The following is a 23292-nucleotide window of genomic DNA, read 5'->3' as shown; positions in this document are numbered from 1 at the left end:
TTGTTGCACCGAAAACGGAAGCAGCACAATGACAGCGACTGCGACGACGACAACAAATTTGCCACACACAAGACACGCGTAGCATCTTGCCAGGCATTAGTGGCTATACATACGACTATTCTATGTAAGCAATGGCAACTACTCGTACAACAGCTGGCCGGCCGGCCTTTGCGTGTATGAAGACATCAAATGCAGCAGCCGAAATGCATTCAGAGCTGGCTTGACAGCTACTTTCGCCTAGCGAAAAAGGAAAAAGCCGCAGTCAAACAATTGGAAGTGGGACTGCTCTGTCCTTTGTCATGAAGTGAGCCATAGATATGATTATGTGTGCGGATGTACATACATATGTATGTTGCAGTTGCATTGGGTAATAAAAGCGTTTCTTAGCTCGTTTGTTGATTTTCCGAAGGCTTACAAAGATAATAGGTTGGAACTCACGCCATGCCTTTATATTATAAATAAGTTACTCACACTTGATTAATATCCGGATTTATTGTAGCTAAGATAAGACTATTTTGGAAGTCCTATTCACTAACGAAAATACAAATGGATGCCACCACCATACCTACCTAAGACAAGGAAGTCACCAGGAGAAAGCACAGAATTTGCAGCATTCTGGATTCTTCCAACATGGCTTACCACCTAATTTTCTATGCTCTGAAAGCCTTGACAGATCCAAGAAAATTAGGGTGCGTATAAATAGATTTTAATTGATGTATCACTACTAAGGATGAAAAGTGGAACCGTTGGGATAATCCAAAACAAACAATAAATAAATAAAGAATCGGGCGTCTGACCAAATTTTGACAGATAATGAATATAATACGGGGAATGCTAAGATATAGTGATTTTCTAGCACGCCAACGCACGGGCACGTATTACTCCGTTAATTGAAACCTTCCTGACAACACAGCAATTGAAAGACTTAACCTGCCTGCATATCCAACGTGGTGAAAAGATGTTTAGAGGTTTTTATTTAGCAGACTGTATTTCCGCGCGCAGCTAATTTTACAGAATCATCTGATGGGCGGACGTCACTTGGAGTGTATTTACAAAAAAACTGAGATTGAGTTGGCCATACACGAAAAAAATCAAGCAATGACATTTCGTTGCCGTCTGAACAACGGCTGATTAGGCGAGCGTGTGAATATGAGTGAAATGATTGTGCAAATTTCGACCGTTGATAAGATGGTGTTAGCGATATATGAGAAAAAAAGCATTGTCTTCACTCATATTTCTTCGTTGGACTGATTGGACGAGTGTGTGAATACATGTGAAATAAGCGTGCAGAATTCGGCTGCTGAATCGCCAAGTAGCATGGCTATGGTGAAAATATTTTTGAGATATGTTACGCCATTATTCGACTCTGAGTGAATTTGACAGAATCAGCTGATGGGCTGACGTCACTTGGGCCACGAAACGGTTTGCTTATGAAAAAAACTGAGATTATATATACGAAAAAATCATTCAATGACACTTTGTTGTCGTCTGAACAACAACTGAGTGGATGAGTGGTTGAATACATGTGAAATGATCATACAGAATTCGGCTGCAGAATCTTCCAAGTGACGTAGATACCAATACGCCATGTAGAATTTAATATTTTTTTAGATGAGAGCATAAAAGACGGAACAAACAAAATTAACACTTGCCTGGGACCGACCCTAATTAAATTAAAATGTACAAAAAATATACTTCTAAATTTCTAAGAAACAGCTGCTATTCGGATGTGGGCATTACTTTATTTTGATAAGACATCAACACACACACGTCACTATTTGGGGGGGCAGCTCGGCCTAGTAATTTTAAAGAGTATTATGTGAGCTAAATATTCTAAGTGTTTTCTTACAGTTGTGTCTTAAAAATGTTTCAAAATATAATATATTTGTACATAAAAAAAGAAAATTTGATATTGTATATTTTTCAGTACAACTACGAACAAGACGAATACTCGGGATTTTGAATATCTCAAAATCAATTATAAACAACTACAATGAAATCAAATTTAGGTGGAACGAAGTTCTACTAATAGGTCTATTTATAAGTTCGTGCGGTTTTACAACAGATGGCGTAACTTGATTATTATTCCATCGATCCACATTTCCAAACATTCATTGGAGAGCTACTGTCGTAAGGCACAAACGTCAGTATAAGTTTTTTATTTGAAGCGTAAACAACAATATTTTTACCACACTTGAAAATGTCGAATTTCGTGCCAAATAATGTGTTTTTGCGGGGAATTCTTCTTCATTATTTTGATATGAAGAAAAAAGCAGCCGAAAGTCATCGTATCTTGGTGGAAGTTTATGGTGAGCATGCTCTATCTGAGCGAACGTGCCAGAAGTGGTTTGCACGCTTTAAAAGTGGTGATTTTGGCTTGGAAGACGAAGAACGCGAGGGTGCGCCGCCAAAGTTCATGGATACCGAATTGGAGGAATTGCTCGATCAAGATCCGGCTCAAACGCAAGAAGAGGTTGCAAAAACTTTGGGAGTTGATCAATCAACCATTTCCAAACGTTTAAAAGCCATGGGAATGATCCGAAAGGTAGGCCATTGGGTGCCGTATAAATTGAAGCCAAGAGACGTTGAACGCCGTTTTATGGCATGCGAACAACTGCTTCAACGGCACAAAAGAAAGGGTTTTTTGCATCGAATTGTGACTGGCGATGAAAAGTGGGTCCATTACGACAATCCAAAACGTCGGGCAACGTATGGATACCCTGGCCATGCTTCAACATCGACGTCGGCGCAGAATATTCATGGCCTGAAGGTTATGCTGTGTATCTGGTGGGACCAGCTGGGTGTTGTGTATTATGAGCTACTGAAACCGAATGAAACGATTACGGGGGATGTCTACCGACGACAATTGATGCGTTTGAGCCGAGCACTGCGAGAAAAACGGCCGCAATACGCCGATAGACACGACAAAGTTATTTTGCAACATGACAATGCTCGGCCACATGTTGCACAAGTGGTCAAAACATACTTAGAAACGCTCAAATGGGATGTCCTACCCCACCCGCCGTATAGTCCAGACCTTGCGCCATCCGATTACTATCTCTTCCGATCGATGCAACATGGCCTGGCTGACCAGCACTTCCGTAATTACGATGAAGTCAAAAAATGGATCGATTCGTGGATTGCGGCAAAACCGACCGAATTTTTCACAAAGGGAATCCGTGAATTGCCAGAAAGATGGGAAAAAGTAGTAGTAAGCGATGGACAATATTTTGAATATTAAATTTGTAACCATTTTACGTCAATAAAGTTTCAAATTTCGAAAAAAAACCGCACGAACTTATTCATAGTCCTATTAGTATAACATCGTACAGCAAAAATCAACTTTTTTGTTTTCCAGAAAAAAGTCCATATTCACGTAAAACTATCGATTCTGTTGGTATCACCGCACACACAGTTTTTCATTTTCTTATCAATTTAATTGTTTAAAGGAATTAAAAATTTCAGAGAACTAAATCTTCGACTAATAGTTTTAAAAACCTACACTTATTCCATGATATTAATATGGGCACTAAAAGAAAGAGGATATGTCCAGCTATCAAAGCAAAAAAATTATTTACTTTCGACTAGCGCAATTATATATTTGTAATAGTATCCATGGCATATACTTTATTTAATGGAAGGAAAGTTCCACTACAGTACCCGGCAATCGAAGTGTAACCAATTAACCAATTAAAAAGGCCATAAATTTAGTTTGGAATATTACTTTTATTCCATTCAAAGTAAAAAATGTGTGAAAATAATACAAAATTAAGAATCAATTTTCTTCGAGTGCTGGACCCTGTAGAAGAACGAAGTTGAAAAGTTTTGTTAACAGCTGGATATATCCTCTTTCATTTAATATCATAGAATGAGTATAAGAATTCAAAATATGTTTTTGGTAAGTTTAATACTTTGAAGCCCTAAAGTCCTTTAAAGCACTAAAGTGCTGAGAAAATTAAAAACTGGGTACGCAGCATAAATCTAAAGTTTAATGTGCATTTAAAATGTTTTGAGGATAACTTTTATTTTCGCACTGTATTATAAATACGCACAGTAGTACTTGTGAAGATGGTGCCCTACACTGGCAATAATACTATATATGATGAGTCTTTTTTTTATTTAAATTTGTGCAGTCATGCAGAATATAAGCCAAGGTAAAACATTTTTGCATGTTTGTAGGCGCATTTGTGCTACTGCACTCACTACTTTATTGAACATTCGAAAGCACAGTAGTGCACTGGCGCTTCACTCACGCACAGCCATACTGAAATGTGAACACCCAGCAGGAAAATCTTGTATCTAGTAAAGTAAACTCTAACTAAGTCTACGCCAGTAAATTAATTAAAGGGTGTCTTCCAAGAAGAGGGTATGAAAATTAAATAAAGCAGGGGTTGTGTGTAGTTTAATAACGAAATTCTTAATACTAAGAACAGAGGTTGTATTAAGTAAGTGCACCGAACGTTTGAACACAGTAAGATCCTCCTGCAAGTAATATCATTTGCTAATACCGCCTCAACCTACCTATCAGCAAAGCCTTCACTTCATTAAAGATTTCTCTGTGGCGTTTCTATTTAGGGCAAATTGGAGAAGGAGGCAAATAAATATTTTGGGAATTTCATGCTGAAACGTATACTGATGGGTCCAATATGAACTGTGGTGATGAGACGAATATCCACTTTCTTTAAACCTCTCGAAATCAATTCATCAGACAATACTAGCGTATTCCAAGTAGAATTGCTAGCAATCAGAGAAGCCTGCAACGGCCATAAAGGCGGCAAATCAAACAGCGCAACTTCCAAACGTGAAGTACAGTGTAGAGAGGAACTCAAGTCGCTCAGTCTATAGCTCCATATCTATCTAGTACTAGTTCTCGGTCACAGGAACGTCAAGGGTAATGAGAAGTTAAATGAGTTTAGTAGGCTAGGGTCTTCCTTAAACTCGGCCGAAGTGCTGCCAGTAGAATTTTTCTTCCGCCGAATTAAATCGGAACTAGATTTCACTATTATAGGATTGCAAGTATATAATGGAAGGCACCACCAACCTGTGCTATGCTCAGGACACAAGATCTGGCGATAATTTATCAAATAATTTATCAATCCAGCGGCGCTTTCTAAATAGCTTCTTAAATACAATGAAAAAATACGTTACTTTATTCTAAAAATATGTGTTAGTTATTTATTTCTATGTTTTTATGTTTTATTAGAAAAAAAAAACCATTCAGAGTCGGAGCTCCCAGAATTACTGCCCTCAGGTAGATCATTTATATGTAAAAGAAGGTTTTTGACCTCATCAACTATGTCAATGTGATTTATGGAGTACTTGGAGGTACTTTTAGACTTGTATGTAATAATAGGATCTGAAGAAACTAAAAGAGTGTGTATTAAGTCTTCCATTGTATTCAACCTTGAGTTTTTTCGCGTATGGTTCAGTCTATAACTGCGAAAATCTTTATTTCTTGTCTCAAGTGCCTCTTCTGACATCATTCCTATTGGTAGCGAAACTTTTTCAATAATATCTGCTCCGTGTATTAATATTTTACGTACAGATGGAGGCATATAAAACCAAGGATATTCGGAAACAAATAATTCTGCTGTATTCCAAGCATATATGCGAAAAGCCTCTATGTACGCAAAATTATACCAAGCCTTTTTATAAGTTCTACTTTTACTCGTACGGCAGTTACTATAGAGGCTAAAATTGGATGCTGGAAAAATATTCTTGCAGTATTCCCAGTGTTTGTATTGCCTGATCCTTTCGTGGGAATGTCCACCAATACACCCATTTTTTCTTTTAGCTCAAGTTGAATCTTTCTTTTGGTTTGCTGAGCGATTTCTTTATTTTCTTCACGAATTTGCCAGTTTTGTATGGGTATTCTATAGGCGATATGAATCATACACTCAAAGCACCGTATCCAAGCATGAAGTGTTGACAATCTGTACTCATACAAGTGCTCCTGTGGTTGTCTCAATTGAACATTATTTGGATTATTCATCAATTTTGGTGTTGCTCCACAAATTCCACAGGTCAGCGATGATGAGCCCGCTACAGTGTTAAAAACTTTCCCATCAATCATTGCTAAATGGAATTCATGTACTACTTCGAAAAAACTCAACTTTGTCGGTACAATGCTTACAATTAGCCTTTTAATATTATCTAACTCAACCTTAACTAACTCCGCTGACTCTTTTTCAAAAATTATTTTAATGGGTCTGCAAACCGACTTGAAGAAGACCTGTTATTTTGCCATAGAACAGCGTCTCCTTTTTTAATTTGTAAAGGCACAATACATACAGCAAATAAATACTCATCAGTTATTTCACAATCTGAAGCACTAAAATGTTGACGGTAAGTGGAGTGACCACTGCTGCCGTCACAGCCCCATTTAAATATTGCTTTTATGCTGTCATTAATATTGCCTACAGTCAAAACACCTTCAAAAGATTTTGAAAATCCTTGTACTATACGTGCAACAGTATGGTATACAAGCCTTTGTAAAGACTTAAGCTTGCCGCTACCATTAACTCTTGGTTAGGTGTTTCGTTAACAATTGATGCAATTTTTTTTTTTTGAGTTTTCATTATACACTCTGAAAAAGGTTTTTGTATACGGTGATGAACAGTTGGCTTAGAAAAAATTATATTTTCATCCAACCATTTCTTATTTCGCTCTCCGAACACTGACATAACCCTATGACATTCTTTCCACTTTTCTACAAGTTTGCTTATGAAATTTCTTAATTGTTTTTGAATTTTGCGAGTTTGCTCCTCACTATACTTTGAGTGATCAATGACGTTAGAAAATATATGATTTTCAACCATTAGAAATTTATTTGTTGGTACTGGTTCACTGTGCCATATTAGAAAAAAGGTGCGTTTAGACTCTGCCATAGTATCTAAAAAAGGAAAAAAGTCAGTAACTTGCAAATACTTGCCGCCAATTTTTTGACAAGACGTAGACCACAACATATTTTAACAAATTATACAAACATTGAATCGAATTCACTACATTTATTTTCTACGGAACATTGGATTACATATATAAAAACACTTTGATACAGGACAATTTCTTTTTCCAGTGTAAAGATCTAAAACATATATTAACAGACCACAATGACTTTTTTTTTTATTTAACACATAACAAATTATAATAATTAAGTCGCAAATCTTATTAAACAATTTTATATTTAAGTTTTTCAGTTCAACAAAATTGCACTTAAAAATATGTAAATAGTAATTATTGCACTTGTTAAAACATGTGTTAAATTCGAAAGCTCACAGATATGCGAATATTTGGAACAAAACAAAAACGAAACCAGAAAAGCCCCCGTTAGGAAATAAATTTTCAATAAAACAAACAAAATTTGGAGATTTCTGAATTTAAAAATTTCGTTAAAGCGCCGCTAGATTGACCATTGCTCCCACTGTGACACGGTGAGGTTAAACAGAGCACACAATAATACAATTATTATATGGTATGTATATGCGGAAGTTATATACATAGAAGAAGGGGGGAAAGAAACTCTTGTTCACTCTCGGGAACCATAAAAACAGCAGTAGATTTTGGCGTCCAAACAACGCTAATTAAGTGTCTCTCAGTGTAGAAACCACAGCAATCAATTACCTGCAGAAAACAACGATTGCACCATTAAAAACTAACGGTTATTAAGTCTGGTGCTTAAACCATCAGGACAAAATACTCACCACTTCAGTAGAAGGCTCCATTGAGTTGAAGTTTTACACCAACGGAAAAACTGGCTCCATCCTAATTTGAAATCGATGTACTTCCCTGCAGGGTATACACTTATCCAACGAGCTCATGCACCAGCGCTGTGAAGCCAAAGAATAAGCGAACAATCGAAAGATTGAACTTTGATGGCGCTGATAATGCGTTCGATTGTTTTCCAAATCAGCGCTTTATATGGAATTTTCCACATGCTGTAGTGAACGTTTGCGTACACATACTTGCGCACTTACGTGGGTATTTATGTACATATCTACATATGTAGAAATGCACAGATAATTCCATATAAATGCAGAAGCGCGCAAATAAACATGAGTGTGGGGCAATACATGTATGCATGCATGTAGGTGTAAGTATATGCAAGGACACTTCACAAGCATATTCACTTATTTCTACACAAGCGCATTCGCATTATGATCATATGCTTGTGTGCGTGTGGACATATGCGTTTGACACTTTGAAATGTGCAAATTCAATGTCGCATCATTGGTTGGTATTTTCATGCGTCAAAAGTGCCGCATACTATGTGGCAAAGTGCATCGTTGGCACATAGCAATTTCCTGTGTCCCTATACACTTATGGTATGTACATATGCACGTACACATGTAAAGAAATGTTCATGCATTGAGTCTGTGTTTCAACAGTAGCTGGCACTCTGCCTCTGTGACTCCGCTTCACACTGTTGCAGTGGCAGTTGCAAATGTGTAATTATGAAACACGATGCTCACACAATAATTACAATATCGCTCTCGAATTCTTATGAACTCATGCACACACACACATCCACAAATATGCACTGCAGTTGCGTGCACATCGTTTATGCATTTCTGAGTTTACCACATTGTGTGCGAAGGGCAACATTTTTAATGAGTATCTGCGTTTGTGGTTTGGCAACGTTGATCACACGATATAAAGTGAAAAATGATTGGCATAAAAATGTTAATGGGGTTCGGGAATTGCAGGGAAGTGATTCTGTATGTAGCATTTTTATACGCTTGAATAACTATCGTTTTACATGCAATGAAATGGCTGAAATTGTTCACATTTATAATTATTACATTTTTGTACTTCGGGAACTGACATACTATTTAATTATTAAAGGAGGTCCTGCCTCGACATGTAATTGAAGACGAGAGCATATCACTCCTTTCTTCAACCACTAATTGAAAATTGAAGATAGTTGTTTTTAATAAACACTGGAAGCTCATCACACAATCGTATGCATTTAAAATCAAGCTTCAGGGTCTCAAATAAGGAAAAATTACAACAAAATCAATGGAATTCTTCAGCAGGTCCAATTTAAACCCCATTGACTATAGGATTTTCCAATAACAGGTGTTATTGGTGAATGGATTGGGCTATCGAAAGATGATTAACTATTTTTATGGCTGCAATTGGATGGTATTGATTTGCACAACGTTTATTTTCAACAACCATACATTTCAAACCATACATCTTTTACGGGAAAAGTTTCCGGACCGTGTTATCTCCCGAAAGGTGATCACAATTGGCCACCGAGATCGTGAGATTTAACACCCTGTGACTCTTTTCTTTGGGGCCACGTGAAAGAGATGGTCTACGCCAACAGCCCAGGGTCGATTCAAGACCTCAAAGATGGAATTCGTGAGGCTATCGAGGATATAGGGCAACCACTTTGCAATTCGGTTATGGAAAATTTCATGAAAAGGATATTGTCCTGTAAGCGTGGTCGTGGTGGTCATTTGCCTCATGTTATTTTCCACTATTAACGGCATACCTTCCTCTTTATAATGAAATAAACATCCGATCATTTATATTAAAAAATAGCATTTTTCTTTGAATATCAAAATATCAACCCTTACATACATACTAGAAAGGTTTCTACATATTCGAATTGAGTCTTTTAATTAGGTTAGGTTAGGTTGAAGCGGTTCTCTTGTGGGACACACTCAGGCTCATAGCCCATTGTGATGCCGCGGGGGGGAGCTTTCCCTATTTCTCCTAAAACCATTGTGCGCTTTTCAAAAATTTTAGAAAATCTCCTATTTCTGTGGAACTGAGATCTTCCAATTCGTTAAAAAATTGTTTGCCTAGAATAGCAAATCTCCGTCTGGATAGAGCAGCACAATGGCACAGAAGGTGCAAGATTGTCTCCTCCTCTTCCTCATCAAGACAACTTCTACAGAAGTCGTGTGCTTGCACACCCATCCTTTGGGCGTGCCTACCCATTAGGCAATGCCCCGTTATGACTGAAATCAGTGTGCTAAGATTGTGTTTATTTTGGCTTAGCAAAGATTCTGTGCGTTTAGCACTAAGAGTCGGCCACAGTTGATGGGCGATTTTGCAGGTGGCTTCATTGCGCCATCTTTCGTTTGCTTTCCTTACGATTTCTTCAAGGATAAGTAGCTTACATGTTTGTAAGGGAATGCCTATGTCATTGTCTATGCACTCATCGGTCAATTTGGTGCCGAGTCTCGCTAGTTCATCGGCTCTACAGTTACCTTCAATGTCACGATGGCCAGGAACCCAGGTGAAATGTCTCAGACATCTCGTTAAGAGATGTGTTCACAAAAATACGTACACTAAACTTTCGATTATTATTTCTTTTTTTATATTGGAACACTCGTCTAGAAGATATGTTCACGGTTTTAGCAATATAGCTTGTTTAGTTTGTTTGTGAGAGGCATAAATAAAACAAGTGTGTTGCGTGCGCGGCAATTTTCTGCTATCGAAAAAAATGGATCCAAGAAGTTGTATCAAATTTTGTGTTAAAAATGGAAATCAGTGCTCTAACACACTAGAAATGTTGACAGTGTCATACGGTGAGAGTACTGTGAATCACAAAAATGTTCACTGTACCACTTTTCACAGAAAGTCGAGAAGATGTGAATGACGACGTTCGCTCTGGACGCCCCAGCCCATCAACAACAGATGAACATGTTGAGAAAGTGAAGAAAATTGTCATAGTGAGGATGATGTCATATCGGTTGGCTCATTCCATGCAATCTTTTCGGAAATTTTGGACATGAGCCATGTGGCAGCGAAGTTCGTTCCAAAATTCCTGAAGTTTTACCAAAAACAACTTCGCATGAGCATCGCTCAGGAATTGTTGAATAACGTCGTAACTGAACTTAAAAGGATCATAACTGATGGCGAATCAAGACCAAAAAACGCACGCCAAGTTCTTTACAATTTCCAGGTTTTGCTTACTGTTTTCTTCGACTGCCATGGCGTAGTGCATCTGAAGTTTTCACCATAAGGTCTTACGGTAAATAAGGAGTATATCCTTGAAGATGTGTGTCGTTTGCGTGAAGCAATACGAGCAAAACGCCCGGAATTGAGGAAAAAGAATGCATGGCTTTTGCATCATGATAATGCACCCGCTCACTCGTCTTTGCTTGTGAGAGATTATTTGGCCAAAAAAAAACTAGGGTCTGTCAGACTCACGCACGGTAGAAGTGAAGCTTCTAAGTTGGTTATTCCATGCATGGGAGCCCCGGTTTAGATCTCTCCCCCCTCTCTCGTGTTAAATTCAGGTTTTCATTTTTTTTTTTTCTATATCACTCCACATAAATTTGTACTATTTATTTTTGTCCTTATTATATTAGCTTCAAATTTGACTCTTGGGTGCAGTGTTGCACTTGACGCTGACATTTCTTTGCACTTCCAATAGTATTTTTTGCCTACTTTTGGCGCGTTAATCAATTTGCTTTGATCACCGAAACGGTTGAAATGTCATTTTACAACCTTCTACTTCAACTATCGTCACTCGTTTGGCAAACGCACTCATTGTATCGCTTCGTCTCCTCCATACCCACCATCTATTTACTTCACAGCAGTTTCTTATTGCTTTCCCGCTTACACACATTCAATCGGCGCTTTATCTGATACTCACACACAGCACTCATTTGCACGGGCTATGGCTATCTATAATACCCGTTGTCGGTTGTCGATTGTCGGTTGCCTGCATGTCGCCAGAGAGAGCGAATAGGCGAGAGTGGGAAGGAGCAGCTGCTCCTTGGCCCCGTCCATTTGACGGATTTCGGTAACGCTCCGAATTTACCGTTTCACTCGCCTATTTTCAATCTGCCTTGGGGCCCCCGACGCGCCTAAAGAAGTTTCACTTCAACAACACCGTTATTATGCTTCAGCCACCGTAATCACTGGATTTGCGCCCCTGCGACTTTTTTCTGTTCCCAAGATTGAAGAGACCCATGAAAGGACGGCGTTTTGCGACGATTGAGGAGATAAAAACCGAATCGCTGAGAGAGCTCAAGGGCATGAGAACTGCTTCGAGGATTTTAAAAAACGCTGGTAGAAGTGTATTATATCGGAGGGGGACTACTTTGAAGGAGATAAAATAGAAATTGATGAATAAATAAATATTTTTTGAGAAAGATGAAAATTCATCCAATTTTTTGAACACACCTCGTATATCGCTTTACCCATAGAATCCGTCAAAGAAACTATGTATAGAATTATATAGAATTTCTATATTTATAGAATTTATTAAGCCAAATAAGATATTGTTCTTACGGAATACTGACTCTGTGCTAATAAAACTTGTTCAAATTAATAAATAAAATATCTAAAGCTAAAATGAAACTTCTTTAGTAGATTTTCAAATGTATTTAATAGAGACTAAAAGTATGCATTCAAAAAAGATAGTGAAAAACAGAACGATAAATTAAAAATGGCAATTCGCGAATATCTAGAAATAGAAAGGATATAAGCTTCATAACACAAAATACAGCAAAGCGATATTGATTGATTTAAGTATTTTGGACATGATCAGAAGTTTTTCTGAAAATTGGTTGGTTCAGCAAAAATATCTTTCCATATTCAACTAGTATTTTTTTTTTTGTCTGCTATGAATATCAATTTTGACGCAAGCGCCACTTATGAAACGAACTCATGAACATTTCTAGTTATGCATAGGAATTCCTCGACAACAATATTCCAAGCAGATACGCGATGAGTTTTTTCAGAATTAAGTAGTATTTCTAATCGAAGCATTTTTCAAATTTTTGTTGTCGCTACTTTTTTGAAGTATTTGCATATGGCAACGCTATGTCATAACTGTCATTTATCATGAATTTATTCTATCAAATAAAAGCGAACCATGTAAATCTCATGCGGTTATTTTTTGTGTTTACTTTTCTTGTAAGGTCTGCGTGTAATTGAAAGTTGAGATTTTGCAAACATCATACCTCAAATTGAATGTTTTTTTTTTGTGCTGAAAATGATCATCCTAATATAACACATTCAATTAGCGACACATTCAAAGGTGAGGACAAAATTTCAAGAAAATGATTTTGTTGAGACTGGAGAAAGGAATAGCAGGTCAAATATTTGCTAAGTAACCTTCAAAATCGATATCTCGACGATATCAAAAATTAGGTATTCACAAAGGTATGCAAATTCGATTTTGCAAATCTCAGAAGGTTTTATTTATTTCATTCATTTTGCCATTTTCACAGTATAAAAAATAAGTTGAAACAAAGGGCCGCCACACGTTCTGCATCAGCATCATGTTTTTCTCACATTCATATATTTTGTCCGAATCCCAGTACCATCAGTTGTTGAAGGTGCCCCAACGCATTTTCATCACATAGGGACTTGTGCCAATAACAAAAGTATATTATATTTTTGATACGAACATATACGAGCATAAAATAACATAAATTTCATAAAACTGCTTATTTAGTGAAAATTACCTCATCTACCTATCATTACGAAAAGAAAAGGTTACATATAACAAGAATTTTGAATTTAAATTTCAGGACCGGTCTGGTAAATCTAGTGAAAATTGCATAGAAAAAATCGCCTATTAATTTAATTAATTAAATTTCTTTTTCTTAAATTCAGTTAACGGAGACGATCTGTTTGCTTAATGTTTTGTGCTAATGTAAAAATCTTAACTTTTTAAATTTCCGTTGCAACATTCAAAGGAATTATGAAGAAATGTATTTCCGTTCGATAATAAGAATTAACAAATAAATGTCCGATTCTTATAACCTACATTATTTTCGATACTTGAATATACGCGATACTTTTTGTTGATATTTATTCAGATACTTACTACCGACTCCAGAAGCAAGTCAAGGTTAGGAGGATAGGTTAAATGGCTGCCCTTGCGAGGGGCCCACTTGGACAAAAATGTAAAATTTGTCCGTTGTGAGCCATAAAGGGGAAGGAGAGGGGAACAGGAGAGGGGGCAGGAGAGGGGGACAGGAGAGAGGGAGGATTAGAGGATGTCGACCAGCTGTGGCGAATGAATTTTACCAGATATGTGATATTCAAACACACAATATTCGCTGGTGTAGCGAGAAAGGCTCTCACTTTTGTGTGTAAGGTTTAAACTTCAGCCCAATGAGAACAGGGCAGCAGAGAAGAAGATGCTGAGTTGATTCCACCTCGTCCTCTAGACAGCATATGCTTAAAGTGCTTGAAGCAATCCCAATTCTCACCGCATGGACACCTAACGGACAGTGTCCGGTGAGGATACCTATCAAATTTGATAACTGTGGCTTTGTTAGCTTTAGAAGTTCTCTCGAGCACCTCCCGCGGCCAGAAAGATCTCGAGACTTTACTCATTTGTGCACTAGCACAGTGCTCGCTGACTTGATGCGAGGTACATCCTTCCAGTAGCCGACCACAGGTTCTTAAGAGAACTCTAATACTCTCATATTATGATGAAGCCGTCTCAAGGGTCCCTGTCTAGCCAACTCATAGGCTCAGCAGTTTTCCCTCTATGCCGCTGTGACCGGGAATCCAAATTAGCTTAATATCGAAGTATTCCGATGCAATCGACAGGGAAGTTAGGCATTGCCCGACTAATTTCGAACGCACAAATAACGAGCCTAATATTTACTTCCTTAACGGTAATTACCGAAGTATGTAACCAATCCACTGCTTCCTTAATTGCGTATACCTCCGCTTGGAAAACGCTACAGTGGTCTGGAAGCCTGATTTTAAGTTTGATGCGAAGCTCCATACAGAATACACCCCCACCAACCCTTCCGTCCAACTTCGAGCCATCCGTAAACATATTTGCCATGCCCTGCTTCCAAATGTTGAACCCCACCCACTCTTTCCATGAAGGAATGTTAATGGAAAACGTTCCGCTCGGACCTAGCGGGGGTATACAATAATCCAGCACGATGCGGATGAACTCAAAGTTGTTAAGAATGCTAGAGTGTCCGTAAGCTGAAGCCTAGCTTACGGCCCGAACACCTCAATCGGATTGCGGCGCGTGCAGCAGCAATTCTTCCTGCAATGTCCAAGGGTGCCATATTCCTCATAGTGTTGAGTGCTAGACTAGATGTGGTCCGAAGCGCCGCACTGAGTCCAATGAGGGCAGACCTTTGAACCCTCTCCACCTTGTTAATGATGTCATCTTTTCCACCAGACAAGGACTCCGTGCAGCATAATTGGCTTTATAATTGTGTTATAAAGCCAAAAAGTAACTTTAGGCGAAAAGCACCTAAAGGCAGGTCAAAGTATCTATATAAAAGAGGTATCGAATAGGCACTGGTTGTGGTCACAAAAATTCAACCAAATTATCATCGAAATCGTACGAATGGTATAAAAGACATAAACAAAAAAAACTCTCAAACTTTTATATGTATTTTTTTTAATCGGCTTATATTGATTTCAACGCATATTTTAGATGTATTATTTTCTCATTGTTTCCTAATAGTTATTTTAGAATTTGTTTACATGAATAAAAGGGTTTTACAAAAATATTTTAAAGTTGTATTGGAAAGCTTTCGTTCTTCAAAATGTCCACTTTGCAATGTTAGCTTAAGAAGTAATGTTGAAGTTTTGAATAATCATTATTGTAATAGATTTGAGTAGAATGGGAGATCACTATTTATAACTCAAGCCTTAATGTATTACTCCCCATATTAAATAACGCAAACGTTATTCCCTATACCAAATTATTTCCAGAGAATTATTTTAAAATGGGAAAGATTTGGTAAAACCTTCATTACTTCTAATAAAGAGAAATCAATTTTGGAATGTAAAGCAAGCGAAAAACAAATAGTAAAGTACACAATAAATAAAATTCCACAAATTGCTTGTAAAACAAATTGCTGAGTAAAAACAGGATAGCAGAGCGGAAGGCTGTAAGCTGAAAAGGCAAAAAGCAAGGCAAATTGAGGGGTGCAGAGCAGAACAGAATTTCCTCGAAGCCTAAACAAACAGTACCGGCAACTTTGACACTGAATATTTTATATGCATGCATGTATGTGTATACCAACAAAAACACTAAAATAAGACGATGTTATAGAAAACAAAAATAAAATAAAATATTATAACCCCAAATTTCTTTTACATTTCAATAGGAACCATACGAGCTACAAAAGTATATAGAACTGAGAGACTTAAAGGAGTGAGGGAATGAATACGTAAGACAAACAACAAGATTTTAAATAATAAATGAAAAATCCCAAAAACAAACAAGCTGAAATTAGTGTACAACATGACGCTTACAACAGCAACAGCAAAGAAAAAACATTCAATCTGTATGTGGTGACAAGAGCGGGGTGGCGGGGCGTACCAAATTCGGGTTAAGCGTTTGCGCCCACTATTGGCACACGTACGCATATGAAGCTCACATACTACATCTATAGATGTATACGAGCATACGTTTGTATGTATTTTTGGCTTACGGCCTCGATATGCCTTTATGACGAACCCATTCACTGGCGCAATTAGTGCATAAAATTAAGAGGAGGCAGGAAGTAGAGGAGCAGAGAGGAGCATTTGAAGAAGTAGATAACAAGACACAAACAACAACAAAAAGAACAATCCAAATCTAAGGCACAAGTCAAGGACAAAAAGCCATGCACGTCATATCAGTCTCAAAGGATTCACGAACTTTTGGCTTCGACGCGCACGGAAGTACGCAATTGACTTGACTTTCAATGACAAACATAATTTGTATGTACATACATACATGCAAGATATATATGTATATATATATATATGTACGTTTATATACAGGATGGCTGACAAATCCAAGCAACTGAATTAACTTTTCTGTATTCATATATCTATTCTTTTATTTCCTCTCAAATATAATTACGACGGTTGACTTTCTAGTTTGCGCCCAACGCTGAAAACACAGTAAAAAAAAATAATAAGAATTGCTTTATTGTTTTTCTAAATATTCTCCTTGGAAGTCAATACACTCCCGTATTCGTTTGAACCAATTTTTGAAGTAGATACCTCCAAAACGAGCTGTTTAACAGGTTCAACAGCTTTTTAGGTGTTTGAAAGTCCTGACCTCCCATTTTTTTTATGTTCGCAAACAAAAAGGAATCGAAGTATCAAGTCGAGGCTTTAAGTCGGACGAGCCATTAATTTGATCTTTTGAGTAATCGAAAACACTCTTGTGTGAGTCGATGTGTGAGAGATCGCATTGTCGAGGTGAAGAATGATTGGCCTTCGGTGGTTGGTTTCCCTTGATTCTGTGAAAACAAGCAAATAGATGTGTACCACTCAGAATTTACTATTGTAAGTTTTTCTGGCGGTACAGTTGCAACAAGACCAGATTTTCTGAAAAAAAAACAGGCAATTATTTGCTTTAAGGTGCATATTTCTGGAACAACTTTTAATGGACGAAGCTCCTTTTGGAACAGCCATACTGTGGACTCCTGCTATGCTACTGGCTCATATGCATAGATCCAAGATTCGTCATCTGTTATGATTTCATAGACGTGCTTTGAACCACCGCGGCTATATTTCTTCAACAATTCTTTACTCTTCTGTAACGTGGTGCTTTAACGCCAAAAGCTCGAAGTAAGTTGATCAATTCACGCCTGTCTTGATAACCCACGAAAGAGTCGTAATAAATATTTATTTTTATTTATTGAAAATAGTAATAATTATAAATAATTATTCCACTTAAAGGTAAGAAAAAAGAGGATCAAGCACTGCCTGCTAAGGCCTTCGGCTATTGTTTTAAATGGTTAATACTATATATCAAGACAAGAAAAGGAAAGAATTATATTATACTAGGTTTATTATACGCTAGCTGCAAGATTGTAATATTATATATTATTCATACACTGGAGAAAGATGGAGATAGTACAATCGAGGGAATGTGGATGTAACCACTACTATATATACCAGATAACTTAGAAGACTATGAAGTTAAATTTTTAATTTACAGCAAGAAACGAATTGGTTTATGATACTAATATTATAGACCGTTGTCTGCTTCAGAAGTTCAGATGGTTTGATATTTCTAAACGCCGATGATGTAATATTTTGGATTCCGTGATATATATCCATGAAGTGCGATACGGTGAATTCGCTGAATCCACAAAACGGGCACGGGGGTTTCGGCAAGCCATTTAGCAAATACGAGTGGGTTGAAATTGTATGGCCTTTTCTCAGACGAGCAACGGTCTTAATATTCCGGCATGATGAGTTTAATGGGTATTGGTTTTTTGATCTCGAGAGATTGAAGGATTTGTAGTGATGTTGGTACTGGTTCCATTTGTTCAGGGTGCTTTCATAATTGGTACGCCTTACCAGTCTTTGTATATCTTCTGGAAGAGTGTATTCGAACATGTACAATGGCTCTTTGGTTGCCTTCTTAGCTCTACTATAGGCCTGTTCGTTACCTTTGATGCCACTGTGACCCGGAACCCACATAAGTTTGATGGAACCTTTTTGTTGTGTGAGCATGTTGCGCATTTTTGTTATTACTGGAGAGTTATTAGCTGGGTTCAGAATACCCTCGATTGTTGATTTGCTGTCACTGCATATTATATATTGATGGTTTTTTGGGAAGCGAAGTGTACCGCTTCAAGTAACGCAGCAGCTTCGGCTGTGAAAATTGAGAAGTAACTTGGTTAAACTCCAACGGTTATAGTGGTACCTACATACATATTTCATTTGTTACGGCAAATGAAGTACAGATATCGGATCAGATCCGTCAGTAAATAACAGGTCCCAGTCTGATTTCAAAGGGGAAACAGTTTCAGCTAATAAATAATCGTACAAAATTTTAACATGTTAAGTCCATCTTTTCGATTAGATGAATTTTTCATTTGATTGAAAAAAAAGAAATACATATAGCTCGTAAGTGACAACGTTACAGGTAAGTCCATACTAAAAATACCAAGCTTTTCGATACAAGTATTGCATTTCAGCTCATCACATGTATTGATGGAAAGGAAGGCATATATTAAGCAATGAACGGACCATCAGTATATCACTTTCCGAATCAGTGCGAGAACTGACCCTACCCAACTCCTAAAACAAAGGGCACTCTCCTGAACTCTTCCATTGGGACGATTGGGCTTTGGTTTCGATTGGTGGATGTCATAACCATATAACCATGATTCGCCACCAGTTATGACCCTTTTAAGCAAATGTAGATCATCGTTGATGTCATTCAACAATTCCTGAGCGATGTTCATGCGACGTTGTTTTTGGTCAAAATTCAACAATTTTGGAATTTCGCTGCAACAAGCTTCATGCCCTAAATTTTCGAAAAGTTTGCATGGCATGAGCCAACCGATATGCCAACTTCTCTAATTGTGATTCAACGATTCTCTATAGCAATTTTCTTCTTTTCCTCAACATTTTCCTCATAAAAGGTAACCTGACTTTTTCAATACACTTCGTATTTGGTAGTTATCGCTTTACGTACAACTTGGTCTATATTGGATCCTCAACTTTATGTCCTCTCTAAGATAAGTTGTAGGTATTCTACGTAGCCTAGTTCCTATTTCGACGTAAAAATCACCAGATGCTTGCTTTCCTTGCCTGATAATTCCAAATGAGACTATTTGTGAGCAACGGCATCAGTGCGAGATTTCACTTTGTTACAAGTAAAAATTTGCTACCTAACACTTTTTTGGAACCATGGTGGTACAGCTTGCACTGCAATGTACTAATGCCGTACAAAATTGATCACTAGATTTTGTGGAAAAAACTTGCTCATGCGCGTTGAGCCATTGATCTAAACACACTAGAAGCAGACCACCTTGAAATTACTGTATTTCCTTCCTTAACTGTTTGCCCATTGTTTTACACATTCACAAAATTATATTCATTACACGTCCACAGCAATTTAATTTTCATTGCCAACAAAGTCATAGTAGTCCTTAAGAAAACCTTCAAATTATGAATCACTTTTAATCAGCACGCGCCCGCAACGCAGTCATACTACGTACCACAATGGTTCACAGTTCGAGGGCAATCTAAGCAACATTAATCGGCTGCTAGTAGACTCATTAGCAATTGCAACATGTGTTTGAATACGAGTATATATAACATGTAGGTAATTTCAAGTGACCCCTTAACCTCTGCACTTAGGTTACAAAGAGCAAAAGATAAGCCAATTTAAAATCGCAAAATTATAAATAAAAGTCAATAACAAAAATTAAATGACAATTATGCGCATTGTGTTGCTCTGAGCCCAGTGCCCAGTACCCAGTACTCAGCACCTACGCCAGCGAACACTCCAAACATAAAATTTGCTAATGAACGATTTTAATTAATTTGTGTGCAGCACAGAACAAAAAGAAAAACCTAATATGAAATGAAGGAAACAAAAGCAAACAAAGTGTGGCGAAGTTAAGCAGAGATTTGATTGGAATCGCAGTACTTATATAGGCCCTGTAGGACCACGATGAACTGGTTTGCAATTTTGCTGGGAAATTTTCTACCTAACATTTTATAAAATTTCATTTTAAACCAATAGCTATTCGGGAAGCAGTCTCAAACGGTATTTATTTTGGCGGCAAACTTGTGGCCTGTCACAAAAAGATAAATGTTAAAGCAGTAATGCAGATACTGGCTACTGTTATATAATTAATCATCCAAATTTGTGTTTGAGGAACTTTTTTCTAAATAAAAGTATGTTTTCGAGTATTTGGATCTTTAATAGTTTGTCTGCGGACGGTGATATCCGTCAAGGGGTTGCCACGAGTATTAATACACATTTATGCCCGTCTTATGAAATTTGCAAGTTTTCCGGTGATAGCTGTTTGCATCCTGACTAATAATTTCCATAATTTCTGCGATTGCCTGAGGCTTCTTGGCACATGCCTGCAACTTCAAGTAGCCTCAAAGAAAGAAGTAATGGATGGTTAAATCGGGGATCTTATTGGCCATGCTAAATCCTGTGTTTTTCTTTTTTTTTTTGTTAACGAAGGGGTAATCTTTCATAGATACCGTCAACTTAGACGGCATGCACGATTCATACTGCTTGCTAAGGGTACACCTCATTCGGGACCACGCACAGTCAGTAATTTGTATACTGTCTGGACTTGCAAAACAGTACACCTACGTACTAAACCCTTGAACTCCGTCTCCTCCACCACTCTCGCTGCGGAACTGCTTCAACGTATTACTTCGCAGGGCTGGTTAGCTGTATAGCTTCGTCAATGTCTATCGGCTAATGCATCTCATCTGCTCAATGTATCTAAGTTATTTTTGAATTCTAGTAGGCTCGTGAAATGTGTGCAGTTGTTGAAACTACGTCTCCACCAAGCCCCATAGTGCCAATGACGTTCTCAGGCATTAACTGTCGGTTAATAGGCATTAACTGATGCACTATTTGCACTTTGTGCGTGAACATGCGTCAGTACTTCATTAAAATTCTCTGTAGAGCCCGTCCGGTCATGTTTAATTAGCTGGCCCGCATTTGGTTGATTTTCATGGCTCTACGATATTCTCGACCAAATGACCAGTCCGGAGGCGACCACGGTCTGCACGACATCATCTGGTTCCAGTCTGTTCAAGTCGAAAAGCGGATCACCGGATTTTTGGCCCAGTTGACGTGCCACAATTAAAGAATCAACGTCGATATTCCAACACCAACAGCACAGACCAATTATTGTTAAAAAGTCTGCACGATTATTCTACGCTCTTGCAAAGGAATAGAGATTCCTTGTCTATTTATATATTGTAACTGTCTGGTTCAGAAAATTCAATTGCAAAATTTAAGGGTGATAAATTTTGTGCTATTAAAAAGAAGGCGCAAAAATTAAGCAAGATTATGTTTTCTTGAATATATGTTTAACCAATACGAATAAAAAGAAATTTGATTATCTTGAAGAAATATGAAGTCTCTTTACAAAGTATAAAGGACCCACTTTTGTTGAAAGAAGATACTTTCAGGACTTTTTTAAAATTTTTGAAATCATTGCGCTGCGATTTTATTCAAGAATTAAAATCACATGCTAACTACACTCAAAAATCCAGAATTCCATTTGAACTTTGGTGCCAAGGCTGCATAGAAAATGGCAATTTCTCTGCAATGAGGCAGCATAGCGTTTCGAGCAATATTAGCATATTTGTGATCATGAGAGTAACATAATTACGCTAAGAGGCGATAGTCTGCATATGCAATGCAAAATATAAATTTATCAAAATTAACAAACTTTCAGTTGTCATAACAAATTTGGCATTAAGGGCATTACCATAATTGCTCCTGTATCTTCAGCTGATATTTTGTCTTATGAAGATATGAATTGCAAAGGATGTTGTAGTAGTATTAATCGATTGTTGGCTTTTTGACCTTTTACAAATATTTGTAAAAATTGATTCACATAAAGCACTTAGAAGGAAAAATTAGCAAACATGTTTTTACGGGAGTTCTATAGTAATCATATTTCTTATATTTTTAATAAACATTTATGCTACTGCAGTGTTTTTCCAATAATATTTTCTCCAGGAATCGGTTTTTAAGAACATTATTTCAAGGCCTCGATTAAAAACTTTTTTTGCAGTCCCTATATGTACGTACAGCTGCGGTGAAAATAAAAACAACGTAAATGTTGCGAAATTCAAACTTTAAAAAGTTTGAAAAGAACTAAATTTTTTAACAGAAAATAATTTTACTAATTAATTAATCTATCAACATATTTTTAATACAAAGAGACCACATATTTCGTGCATATTTCAAAATATATTCATTTAATAAGTTATTTCAGTCAAAATACGGCGATAACAAAAAATTAACTTAAAAATGTAAAACAAAAGTACTTTTAATTCATAACTATACTATTTAACTTGTTGAGTATCCTTTATTGGCAATTACGGCTTTTGCATAGAATCCACTAAATCCTGGCATCTAATAATCGGAATTCTCTCCCAACCATCCAAGGGCCACATTACTAGTTGGATTGCAAGTGTGAACTGTCTTTTTAACATCAGTCCACAAATTCTGAATTGTGTTGAGATGTGGAGACTGTGTGGGCCATTGCATGACGTTGATGGTGTTGTCCCCAAACCATTTTTTAGCCTTTTTGCTCGTGTGTTTGTGGAAGACCCATTTTAATGGCATTTCATTCTCTACATATGGTAGCATTACATTTGGCTATATATCAACGTAGACGTGCTGATCCATGATCGTTCTAATCCAATGAATTGGACCTACTCCATAATAGGAAAAGCACGACCATATCATAATGCTGGAACCCACATGTTTAATGGTTTTTTTCGTGCACATTCGTTTATATTCTTCATTTGGTGGATTCCTAACGTAACTTCGAGAACCAGTCCCTCCATGCAACACGATTTTGCTCACATCTGACCACA

The sequence above is a fragment of the Anastrepha ludens genome, chromosome 3 (assembly GCF_028408465.1).
Source record: "Anastrepha ludens isolate Willacy chromosome 3, idAnaLude1.1, whole genome shotgun sequence".
NCBI lineage: Eukaryota > Metazoa > Arthropoda > Insecta > Diptera > Tephritidae > Anastrepha > Anastrepha ludens.
Note: the sequence above shows the minus strand (reverse complement) of the source record.